We start from the raw sequence: 13307 nt of genomic DNA, 5'->3' as shown, positions 1-13307 counted from the left end.
TATTATTATATGTGAGTTGTAGATATGGACATGATAGACATGTTGCATGGATGCATTATTATGATTATGCTGGCATATATATATAGGATATTTTTTACACTATTTTTAAACCGTAGAGGTATATACTTGCTTGGTTTTGTGCTCACCACCTTTGGTGGAAATATTTTCAGATTAGTGGATGACTTCGAGTTTGTGGAGGAGCTAGTGGAAAGTTGTTCATAGTCTCTATTATCTACTTTATTATTGTAAAATAAGTCAGATGGATTATAGCCCTTGCATAGGTATTTACCCTATCTAAGTTGTATCAAAATGTATTTTAGGGCTTGTTGTGACCTATGGTATTTTTTATTTCTTTTATTATATTATTTGTGAAAATGTTGGGTCTTTATCTTGTGAAGAAACTTGACCAATAGATTAATAGGTCACCAAACAATTCCTTCAACATATTCATCAAATATTCTCCTATAGTTAGAAAATTACGAAACCAAGTGGAATCAATTCGTAACTCTCTAATCTACGTTTTTTGTATTTACGCCCTTCACATATTCGAAATGCAATCTTGTTATCATTTCCGGGTGAGATCATTCTGTTTTTCAGTAGGTTTGCAGTACCTTCTCCTAGAGTACGAGTAGTTTAGTACTTGATAGTGGGTTCCAGGTTCATGTTATCTGTGTACCTTTATTTATAAGATCTGATGTTTTTGTTACTTCTTCTTATAGGACCAGCCCAGAACTTCTAGAGTCTGAAAACTCCAGCTTTATTTGCAACTATCCTTGCCTATGAATCTTACTATGGTAGACCTTTGTGAGGAGTTTCTTTTCTTTGTTTTTCCTTGGAGGAACATGTTAGCTTATGCCTTGTTATTCACAAATAACCCTGAGCTTCCAAAGTTTACATTGTTAATTTCTGCCAAAATATTTGTTAATTGGACAGTTTTAGTATGCTTAAATGTTGCTAAGTCAAGTTCATCTTGCAGTCATGTCATATTCTACCAGTACAAATCAGAAGATTTGGAATATGAACAAAATGTCATTTTATAGTTCTAATTTATGAATTGTTGTATGACAATTTTCTGCTGGCTTACAAAGACTTGTTTTAACAAATGTATTGAGAAAAGGTACACAAATTTTTGCTCATTCTTTCCCTGATTCTGTTGCTGTGATTTCTACTCTTATTATCATCTTTCACTTCCACGATGCATGACCATATCCTTCATGTGAAAGTTCATTTGTTTTAAGTTAACCTAGGTATTTATTGAATTGGCTAGATAAACTGAAACACTCAAACCTCCAAATACACATGTAAACTGCATGCGTAAATCCCCCAACACGGTGCATCACATGACCTGTCAGTAATAAAATTTCACACAGCACACAACAACACAAATTCACCATAAATAAACTCAACCATAAGAGTCCGGATACAAGTTCCACAGGCCACAACAAGCCTTCTAGATACCCATTCAAAATATAATACTAAAGTCCAAAATACAATCATAATGCCATCACAGGGGCTCAATATAACTAATCGACATACTGCAATAGAAAGGCAGCTACTCCTTGCTACTCGCACCTGCGTCCCCTAGCTCTGAAATAATACCACCAAGAGGTGGTGAGCTCACAACCCAGCGAGTAGGATCCATACAATCTCAAATAATAAAATCACATATGCATATCCAATATATGTCTATATTTGCTAACAATAACAATATGCTTGTTGAAATGACTTACCATGAATTACTAAATCAATGCAATCGATAAAAATTACTGGTCACTATCCTGGAACATGATAGTTCCTAAACGTATCAGGATAAGTCCACACATATATAAAGCTTAATACACTCTCTTATTCATACAAATCTCATTCATAGTGTTTACATGTTATGCATAGCAATAAAAGAGTAGTTTAGTCATCTCATGCCTACCAAGGCATTATCATGTTTATCATAGCTCACCGAGCTATTCACCACACAGGGTAAATACTCTCAAGAAACAATCATCCATCACATAACCATCCATCATCTCATACATCGAGGGGGGATATATACACATCTAGCGGTAATACCACCTACATGTGTATGGCGACACTACATGTGACCGGTAGTCTGTAGCCATCAGACTAAGGGCTTCGATCGTAAGTCTATATCTCACTCTCTCTAAATCATCACCACTCTTAGTAGGAGAATCGGGAGCCCTCGGCTCAACAACGGACGCTTTAACCCTGCGTCGTCGGGTACCGCTAGAGATATATCCCCGCCTCACAATTATGTTCTTCTATCATTATAATTTAATCCTGACAATGCAGTATAATTACTTGAATGCCACATAGGCTCCCGACCTCAAGTGTAGGCTGCTAATAGTATAGTCATCTAAGGTACACTCTACCATTAACCCTGGGTTGAGTGAGTAGGGGCACTAGCTAGTCAAAACTCGACTACTAATGATAGGTGGAAGTGGTGCAGTGTCTGTAAGTGTATAAGATATGTCATAGTCATCATGATCGTTACATTTTATATTCATAATAAATATTTATACAAAGGTATATCATACAAGATACATGTAGAGCATCATTACTAATGTATATGCTAGCATTCTCATAATATCATGATGAGTATCATGATGAGTAATCTATCAATAACTGCATATGTCAAGATACGTCATAGTATACTAAATGCATGTACTAATACTAACATTCCTACAATATCATGGAAGGTGTATTAACTATAACTATATTATACTAGACTTGTATCAATTCTACTTGCCTAAGGGGTCTCCATAGTATACTAAATCTCGTCAGCTAGCCGGCTCCTCCGGAATCCCAAAATCCTCCTCACGCGGTGTCAATCCCATTAATTCATGCAAATAAAGCCATACGTAAGATTAGCGAGCTAATATAATTAATTATCTTATTAGAGAATTTATGTTTAGGCATATACATGAGTCGAGAGTCTTCTAGGGTGAGTCTTATCTTATCCTAAAATTCACATGAGAATAAATTGTCATTACGGGGGGTTAGGCTAATTAATCGAGTGGAAATAGATAAATGAGGTTATAGGGTCCAAATGGCCCCAAATGGGCTAGGCTAGATGTATTGAGTTAGGCTCGAGCCTAACCCAATAGGCAAGAGGGGCCTTGGTGGGCTGCAGTTGGACTGTAGCCCACAAGATTGGCTGAAGTAGGCTGGGGTCCAACCACAGCCCACCAAAGGCTTGGTTGGTGGGATGCGGTCTGCAGCCCACCCAACCCAAGCCTAGTGGGCTGCGGTCTGGACCACAGCCCACCTAGGGACGGCCAATGGGCTGCGGCCTGACCGCAGCCCACCAGGGCTCAATGGGCTGCGGTCTGACCGTAGCCCACTAAGGGGGGTGTGGGGGGTTAATCAACCCCCAACCTTCCCTCATTATTTCCCTTCTAAGGGAGGAGATGGAGGTGGAGTGGGAAAGCCCCGGGGGCTGCGGCACTAGCGGTGCGACACGAGGCGGACGGTGCCGGTAGCATAGCACGAGGCCGGCGGCGGCGCAACACGAGGCCGAGGAGGGTATGTAAAGGGGAAGAAATAAAGGAAGGGAGGAGGGCTTACCGAATGGGAGGAGGGTTGGTCGGACGTCGGCTCCAGGTTTGGGGCTTTGTCGACTCCGGCGGCGGCAACTCGAGAGAGAGGAGAGGGAGAGAGGTAGCGAGGTGGAGAAATGGTACAATGGGGGAGGGGGAGATGGGATTAATGGAGGTATGGAGGGTGGCGTGCACGGTAAATGAAGAGGAAGGAGAAGAAAGGGGAAGAAGAAGGACGTGGTGGCAGGGGTGCTAGGATGCACGCATATGCTCGGCACATGTGTGGATCCCCTATTTTTTTTAAATTGAATTGGGTTGTTACAACTATCCCCAACAACAATAAATTTCATCCTCGAAATTATGCACTTGAGTTGATAAATAAATGAGGGTAAGTAGACTGAATCTACTCCTCAGGCTCCCATGTAGCTTCCTTTACTCCATGATTCCATCAAAGAACATTGACCAAAGGTACGACTCTTCTTCGGAGCGTCTTCACACATCTGTCAATGATCCGCACTGGTTGCTCCTCATAGGACAAGTTCTTCCTCAGCTGGATAGCTTCTTCCCTCAAAACATGTGACAGGTCATACAGTCATACACATGGAACACATTATGAATCTGAGATAGCTATGATGGCAAATCAACCCAGTAAGCAATCGGTCTTATCCGTACCATCCTTCTTCTTCACAAACAAGACTGGAGCGCCCCAAGGGGATGAGCTAGGCCGAATGAGTCTCCTACTTAGCAAGTCATCAATCTGCTCTCTCAGTTCTTCCATTTCCTTCGGAGCCATACGGTAAGGTGCCTTGGAGACTAGTCCTGCCCTTGGAATCAGGTCGATGGTGAACTCAACTCCCATGTCTAGGGGAAGCCCTAGAATGTCCTCAGGAAAAACATCTGGGAACTCCCGCACCACTGGTAAGTAAGTCAGGGTTTGGGTCCCAGCTGACTCAATGGACATGATTGCCACCAACTGTGAACGGTCCACCTGTCGATCCTTACACAATCGACACTCAATGCCATCATTAAGCTGCAAGATGACCTCCTTACTGTAACACTTAACATTGGCATGGTAAGCGGCTAAGCAATCCATCCCCAGGATTAGATCAAAGTCCTACATCTTGAGGGGTAGGAGGTCCGCCTTGAAATCCCACTCGCCAAAAGTTAAGGTGCAAGATCGATAAACATGGCGAACTTCCAAGAAGTCACCAAGTGGGGTGGCTATGACCAAGGGTTCAACGAGAGGTCCCGACGCCACATCCGCATTTTCTAGAAAGGAAGTAGAAATAAAAGAATGGGTGGCCCAAGGGTCAAATAAAATCATAGCGGTATGTGCAAATAATGTCATAGTACCTGCCATTGCGTATATAAGTCTCAACTAAAATAGGAAAAACGCATTTTTCACAATATGCAAATTTGCACAGGGTTAGGAAGGAGGATCTAATATTATGTATGAGTAGGACATACATAAAACTTAAATAATATGATTAATTTACGCAGTTACCTGTGGCCACTTCATTGGATGCTTCAGTATCCTGCAGGGTTATAGCAAAAACTCGGCCAGTACGTCCGCCCCGCCCTCTGCTAAGAGGTCCCGATCGTATGCCCCCGCGACCCTTACTCAAAGCAGTACTGGATCCCTATGCTCCAGATATAGAAGGCGTGGTAGGAGTGCCTGGCGCTTTGACCAACAAAGGGCACTACGTGTGGACATGCCCAGACTCTCCACAATGGAAGCAGGTAACGCAAGCATTGAAGTAGTCACGAGATATGTGACCCCTCTTGCCGCAAGCAAAACAAATCTGACCCTCAGGGTTAGACAGCCGTGCAAAACCACCACTGCCCGAATTGCTCGAAACTGCAACTGACCTCCCACCACTAATAGAAGATCAAGCCCTACTCGGCCCGCTTGAACCTGAGGGCTAGGTCTACTCGGGGTAGCACTAGAACCTGCGCCACCAGCATAGGGGTGACATCTCGGTCGCAGGAAGGTCCCACCAGAATGACCTCCACGCGGACGCCCATCAAAGCGGCCGGTACGACCTGCTACCTGCTCCTGATGCTGTGAGCGCTCCTCAAATAAGTCCCTCTCCGCTATCCCCGCATTCTCCACTAGCTCTACGGAGGTCAGGTACTTCACCATGTTCACACCTTTGCGGATCTCAATCCGGAGGCTCATCTTGAACTGGTCAGCTCTAGCAGCTTCATTAGGTATGACTCTAGGGCAAAAGCAGGATAAGGCATTGAATCTGTCCTCATACTATGCCACTGTCATATTCCCTTGCCTCAACTAGGTAAACTCCCTCGTCAGCTCAAAACGTAGGGATGTAGGGAAATATTTCTGGTCAAAGGAATCCGAAAATGCCCTCCAAGTGATGTACTCCGCAGCAAGGTGATCTGGCATCATGCGCTTAGTGGCCCGCCACCAGTCTTCTGCATCCCCGTAGAGAAGGAAGGTGGCAAAGGTCACCTGACGACTTTCTAGGCACTCAAAAGCGGTCAGGATCTTCTGCACATCCACCATCCACCTATTAGCCTCTATGGGGTCCATCGTGCCGCTGAACAAAGAGGGGTTAAGCTGCATGAACCGGTTCAGTGACTAGGTGGACTCACATCCAGTTTGCTCAGCTAGAGTAATGTGCTCTAACGGCTCCCTCGGTATGTGCATCCCAGACATGGCTGCTGTGCGCTCCCGAATTAACTCTTCGAAGAGCCTTTCCTACTGTCTGACAAGCTATCCTAGGGACCGGTAGTTGGTTTGTCAACGGGGGCTGAAGCCCATCCCTTGCCGTCGCACGAATAGACCGAGCACGTCTAGACGACATTCCTAGTAAGTTCAACATAGTTTAGTTCTTAATTCACAAGTACGTCAAAAGTCGTACGTGATTCTATTATTCATTACTCCTAGTTATTCATTATTATATCACTTTCCTATGTATTTGGATGATATCTAGGAAGACTTGCCAGATTTATGGTGAACCTAGGCTCTGATACCAAGTTGAAACACTCAAACCTCCAAATACACGTATAAACCGGGTGGGTAAATCCCCCACGGCAGTGCATTACATGACCTATCAGTAATAAAATTTCATAAGGCACACAACAGCACAAATTCATCATAAATAAACTCAAACATAAGAGTCAGGATACAAGTTCCACAGGCCACAACAAGCCTTCTAGATACACATCCAAAATACAATGCTAAAGTCCAAAATACATCGTCAATCATAATGCCCTCGCAGGGCCTCAATACAACTAATAAACTTACTGAAATAGAAAGGCAGCTACTCCTCACTACCCGCACCTGCGTCCCCTAGCTCTGAAATAATGCCACCAAGAGATGGTGAGCTCACAGCCCAGCGAGTAGGATCCATACAATCTCAAATAATGAAATCACATATGCATATCCAATGTATGCCTATATTTGCTAGCAATAACAATATGCTTGTTGAAATGACTTACCATGAGTTACTAAATCAATGCAATCGATAAAAATTACTGGTTACTATCCTGGAACATGATAGTTCCTAAACGTATCAGGATAAGTCCACACATATATAAAGCTTGATACACACTCTTATTCATACAAATCTCATTCATAGTGTTTACATGTTATGCATAGCAATAAAAGAGTAGTTTAGTCATCTCGTGCCTACCAAGGTATTATATCATAGCTCATCGAGCTATTCACCACACAGGGTAAATACTCTCAAGAAACAATCATCCATCATATAACCATCCATCATCTCATACATCGAGGGGGGATATATACACATCTAGCGATAATGCCACCTACACGTGTATGGCGACACTATATGTGACCGGTAGTCTGTGGCCCTTAGACTAAGGACCCCAGTCGTATGCCCATATCTCACTCTCTCTAAATCATCACCGCTCTCAATAGGAGAATTGGTAGCCCTCGACTCAATAACGGATGCCCGAACCCTGCATCGTCGTGTACCGCTAGAGATATATCCCCACCTCACAATTATGTTCTTCTATCATTATAATCTCCTGACTATGAAGTATAATTACCTAAACACCACACAGGCCTCAGGTGTAGGCTGCTAATAGTATAGTCATATAAGGTACACTCTACCCTTAACCCTGGGTTGAGTGAGTAGGGGTACTAGCTAGTCAAAACTCGACTACTAATGATAGATGGAAGTGGTGCAGTGTCTGTGAGTGTATAAGGCATGTCGTAGCAATCATGATCGTTACATTCTATATTCACAACAGATATTTATACGAAGGTATATCATACAAGATACATGTAGAGCATCATTACTAATGCATATGCTAGCATTCTCATAATATCATGATGAGTAATCTATCAATAAATGCATATGTCAAGATACGTCATAGTACACTAAATGCATATACTAATACTAACATTCCTACAATATCATGGAAAGTGTTTGTAACTACATTATTCTAGACTTGTATCAACTCTATTCGCCTGGGGGCGATCCACGATACGTTGGCTCCTCCGGAATCCCAAAATTCTTCTCACGCAGTGTCAATCCCATTAATTCACGCAAGTAAAGCCATACGTAAGATTAGCGAACTAACATAATTAATTATCTTATTAGAAAATTTATGTTTAGGCATATACATGAGTCAAGAGTCTCTTAGGGTGAGTCCTATCTTGTCCTAAAATTCACATAAGAATAAATTATCATTACGGGAGGTTAGGCTGATTAATCAAGTGAAAATAGATAAACGGAGTTATAGGGTCCAAATGGCCCCAAATGGGTTAGGCTAGATGTATTGGGTTAGGCTCGAGCCTAACTTAATAGGCAAGAGGGGCCTTGGTGGGCTGTAGTTGGACTGCAACTCACAAGGTTGGCTGAAGTGGGTTGCGGTCCAACCACAACCCACTAAAGGCTTGGTTGGTGGGCTACGGTCTGCAGCCCACCCAACCCAACCCTAATGGGCTACGGTCTGGACCGCATGCCACCCAGGGAGGGCCCATGGGATGCGGTCTGACCGCAGCCCACTAAGGGGGGTATAGGGGGTTTAAACAACCCCCCACCCTCCCTCATTATTTCCCTTCCGAGGGAGGAGACGAAGGGGGAGTGGGAAAGCCCCTGGGGCTGCAGCGCTAGCGGCGCAGCACGAGGTTGACGGTGCCAGCGGCACAGCATGAGGCCGGCGGCGGCGCAGCACAAAGCCGAGGAGGGTAAGTAAAGGGGAAGAAAAGAAGGAGGGAAGGAGGGCTTACCGAGAGGGAGGGTTGATCGGACGTCGGCTTCGGGTCCAGGGCTTTGTTGGCTCCGGCGGTGGCAACCCGAGAGAGAGGAGAGGGAGAGAGGTAGCGAGGTGGAGAAATTGTGTAGTGGGGGAGGGGAGATGGGATTAATGGAGGTGGGGAGGGTGGCGTGCACGGCAAGGGAAGAGAAAGGAGAAGAAAGGGGAAGAAGAAGGACGTGATGTCAGGGGTGCTGGGATGCACGTGGGTCCCCCATTTTTTATTTTAAATTGAATTGGGGTGTTACATAAACTAATGGGTATGATACACTGATCCTTTGGTCTTAATACTTTCCAATGTCTATGATGGTTCTAATGATCTCTTGAAGAATGTTATTTTTAACTAAAGAATTAAAGATCAGAAGATTTATTCCGAACATCTTCTATTCTCTTCTTTATGTATAAGGAATTTGAGCTCAATATGGGTGAAAACAATTGCATAGATCGTTTCATAGATCATTGTGTTTCATACTAGAGGTAAGCATATTTATTATTTTCTTATATAAATATTTCAAAAAGTTTAGTCTACTAACTATTTTATCATATTATGACAAAAAATATGATAGCATTGGAGGAACTAATAGAAGATATTATAAATTTAGACTCAATGACTAATGCAAGTAAAATTGTAGAATCCAGTGAATACTAAAATACATAAATTTAATCCTGTGAATGCTCAATGACTAATGTAATTGAAGTTTTTCTCTCTATCTTATATCTTAGTTATTAACATCCTCTTTTATTCTTTTGTTTTTTTTTTTGAAAAGGTCATGATCTATGGACAATAAAATGGAGGGCTTAATGTTACTATTTACTTATTAGAAACTATTTGCAATTTATAATGGACCGTAAACTTTAAACTTTGTTCTAATTCTTATGGGATTGTTACATTTGAGAGTTACAACTAAAACTTGTTGTATGGAGTTGTTCTAAACTTTGTTCTAAATTTTATTCCATACAATTTGTTCTTTGGATTTGGGTTTAAGTGTTAGAACTTTATTCTAAACTCTAAACTTTATTGTATAACTTGTTATATGGATTTGTTTTAAATTTTATTCCATACAATTTGTTGTATGGATTTGGTCTTAAGAGTTAGAACTTTGTTTTAAACTCTAAACTTTATTTTATGAGCTTTTGTTATGATGAATTATTAAAATTGTAATTTGATATTACATGAGTTGAGTTGAAAATAGATTATTTTGTTTGTATGAGAAATTAATAAATATTAAATTTTATATAGAATTTATTAAACATGTTAGATGGGCCGTGTTAACGTGTCATGTTAACCTGACCCATTTATTAAACGGGTTAGGCAAGTCATGTCGTGTTACCCTTCTAATAATTTAGTCGTGTTTGTGTTTACCAAATGCAACCTATTTATTAATTTGATCATGTTCGTTTAGGGTGAAATTGACCCGACCCGACTCGAACCCGCTTAACCTAACCAGATTGCCACCCTTAAACTAAACCATTCTTCCTTATCTTTTCACATTATTTCTTCATTTAACCATAGATAGAGTCCGAATCTAAAGAAATTTTGAATACGAAAGTTATATATCTTGAGTTGCCAATCTTATCTAGTATTTTCATAATATTCAGATATTTGATGAATATTTTTCCAAAATTGCACAAAGTTGAATTTAGCTAATTAAATAAAATTTTAGCCTAATAAGACTCTAGCTAAATTATTTAAGTAAATAAGATAAACAAACTCAATCCATTAAGCCCAATGTCTTCTTGATATGATTTGATCTGATTCGGTTTGTATTACGTCCACCCTCCATTACAGATCTACAAGTCCATCTCTAGTCCTCGAACCTGAAATCATCTCCTCCCATCACCAACACCACTATCGAAACTTTGTCAATATTAGACCTGGATATGGTTTGAATCAGAGAAGAGAATGAACATATAAAACATAGATGGAGAGTATAAAGAAAAAGCCCATCAAGTTTCAAAATTTTCCAGCATCAGACAAATATTTGGTGAAGCAGATTGCATTCATGCAACCCCATCTGACCTACCCTCCGAGATCGGGTCATATTAGAAGGCCCGCAACAAGAAGTGTTCAAACATTTAGACACATCCTTGCTGTTTGCCATGGCCGACGCTGAGTACCTTTGTATAAACCTCTCTTCTTGCTACCATACCCCATCCCCTTTGTCAGGCTCTTTGATGACGATCTTGTCAAATGGTTGGACCACCTTGCATAATCATCATTAGATATCCTAGCTCCTTTTGCTAGGCCATTTCTGTCTTGGTCAACAAATGTAACATTGCCCTCCATGGTGCAGCCATGGCTCTGAGCCTTGGTATCTAGGAGCCCGATTGGATTGAGTTTAGGGAGGGTTTCTGAACTAGTTTAGAAACTTTTAACCTAGTTCAGTAATCAAATATTATTTTTATCTCTTTTTTTATATTTAACTAAGTTTGCTCTTAAAAAAAATTAAAACTAAAATATAAGACCAACTAATTTAATTTAATTTAGAGTTTAGCCTCAAATCAAACAAGCCCCACGAGATCTCCAAGTGTGGGTCTTCGCCACTATTGGCTGTTCTCAGATTGCCAAATGCTTGCGTACGCTGTATTGGCTATGGACTCTAACCATAATTGAAAACTTTTGTCTCTCATGCAGGAATCCAAATACAGGAAAACAAAGCAACCATCCCTCATGATCTGCTTCACGAGCAGAAGTAACAACCGCCAAGCTCACTCCTTGGCTGGACTATCTTTCCAGCACCACTCTTGTAAGTGTTGGTTGGACCTACCCTCAGTGTGTGACCTTAACCTGGATTAAACTCTTAATGGAGAAGTCTAAGGATCTATATATATATCCAAAGTACTGTAATTACTATACAACGGTAATACGTCATTACTCTTTTCCCATAAATGTTTTAATTGACATTTGTTCTGGGCTATCACAAAGCGTTATAGTTTGGTATTTGATTCAATTTCTGAAGTTTCAACTTAAGTTATCATATGTACATAGTATCTAAACATAGGCTAGATTACACGTATGCTTCTTGAACGATTACTCAATATTACTAATACCTTTTGAACTAAAAAATCTAATCCTTTAAACTATTGAAAATCTCATAGACAGTTAAGCTATTGGTGGAAATAATTTTACTAAATTTCTCCATGTATTTATATATGAATATGTGGGAGACTCTTATTGGTTGATAAACTCAATATTTCAGAGGGTCCTCATATCCAATTTTTTTAGTTGAGGCATAAATAATACTGAGTCATAATTTAAGAGGTATAGGTATAATTTATTGTAAAACATAATAACCCCTCTCTATTAATTGGACAACAATGTATAACTGTGCAGTGTGATAGTGCAGATTGTTAGCTTGATATGCATCGGGAGAATAAACATATAATTTATCGAAAGGAAGAACATTTGTTGTTTTCCTTACTTTATCGAACCGTGCTTCTTTCCTTTTCTTTTTCTCGTGAATAAAATTAGCTGAACTGAAAATTTCTAAGGTGTTTCTCTTTTGAGAAAATAGAAGTTCCCATTCAGAAAGAAACAAGTCTGCAATGATATGAAAAAGTGAAATCGCAAGAAATCATCAACAGGCGAAGCACAAATCTTAGCAGCTGCTAAATCATATTCCTCAGCGCAATTGTTGTACAAGAACTTCACATTTGCATCCCCTCTCCCAATTCAAACTGCCCATCATCATCATCATCTACTCACTCACTTGAGGAGTACCTTTCAGTCCAATACTTCTCAATCTCCTCGGCTGTTCTACCAGGGATCCTTCCAGCAATCAGAGTCCACCTGCTTCAGAAAGCACCAGTTAAGACAAAGGCAGCAAGTTAAGAATCACTCACCTCTCCCTTTCTTTTATCCCTTTACAAATCATGCATATACCTTTCTCCCAGCAAATTAAACATCCTAGCAATGAGCGTCTGCTCGTCCTCCGTAAACTCCAGCTTCGAATCTTGACTACTTTCTTCTGTGATGCAATTGCTTATGCATCAACGACAAATAGGAAACATAGAAACAAAGGATATGAATTGAAAATGGGTACCTGTGGAATCCGTAGAAACGTTCTCGGACGAGTTATCTTGGCCACCCATCCTTCAATAAATCCAGGGGAGTCTAAACAAGAAGATGCCCTTCCAGGACCAGTACTGCAGCTGTCACTGGTTCCTTTCTATGTGTCTACGGGCTTTCCCTACAAACAAAAAAACAAAAAAGAAAAGAAATCCTTTTAATTAAGAACCTTTAGAAGAGAACTACGGTGGTGTTTGTGGACAAGCAAATGGAGGTCTGGAGTCTCTTTAAGTAGCAGTATTATCGCAAACAATGAGACTGTGGGAAGAATGGATGGTGAGACGGAGGAAAGACTAGTGGTTACGAAGGAAGTTTTGTAGTTTGACAGGTCGTTGGAAAGAAATCCCAAGAAGACATTAACTACTAACGACAATAGAACCCCAGGTAATTATCATCTAGAAGGGAGTAAGAGACTTTATGGAAAAAGTACAGTCCAC

At 40.9% G+C, this 13307-nt stretch overlaps 1 long non-coding RNA gene across 1 annotated transcript; it reads right to left on the bottom strand.

Annotated features, from left to right (window-relative positions):
• Positions 1-12302: 12302 nt before the first annotated feature.
• On the bottom strand, positions 12303-13072 carry LOC140796938 (uncharacterized). The gene is made up of 3 exons (XR_012110562.1): positions 12845-13072; positions 12685-12769; positions 12303-12591 (listed from the first exon to the last, which is right to left on the bottom strand). It is a non-coding gene; the product is annotated as an uncharacterized lncRNA (long non-coding RNA).
• Between the last annotated feature and the right edge of the window lie 235 nt (positions 13073-13307).

This window comes from Typha latifolia, chromosome 10 (genome assembly GCF_019914945.1).
Source record: "Typha latifolia isolate L0001 chromosome 10, TyphaL0001v2, whole genome shotgun sequence".
Taxonomy (NCBI): Eukaryota; Viridiplantae; Streptophyta; class Magnoliopsida; order Poales; family Typhaceae; genus Typha; species Typha latifolia.
Note: the sequence above shows the minus strand (reverse complement) of the source record. Positions and strands in the feature narration are given on the sequence as shown.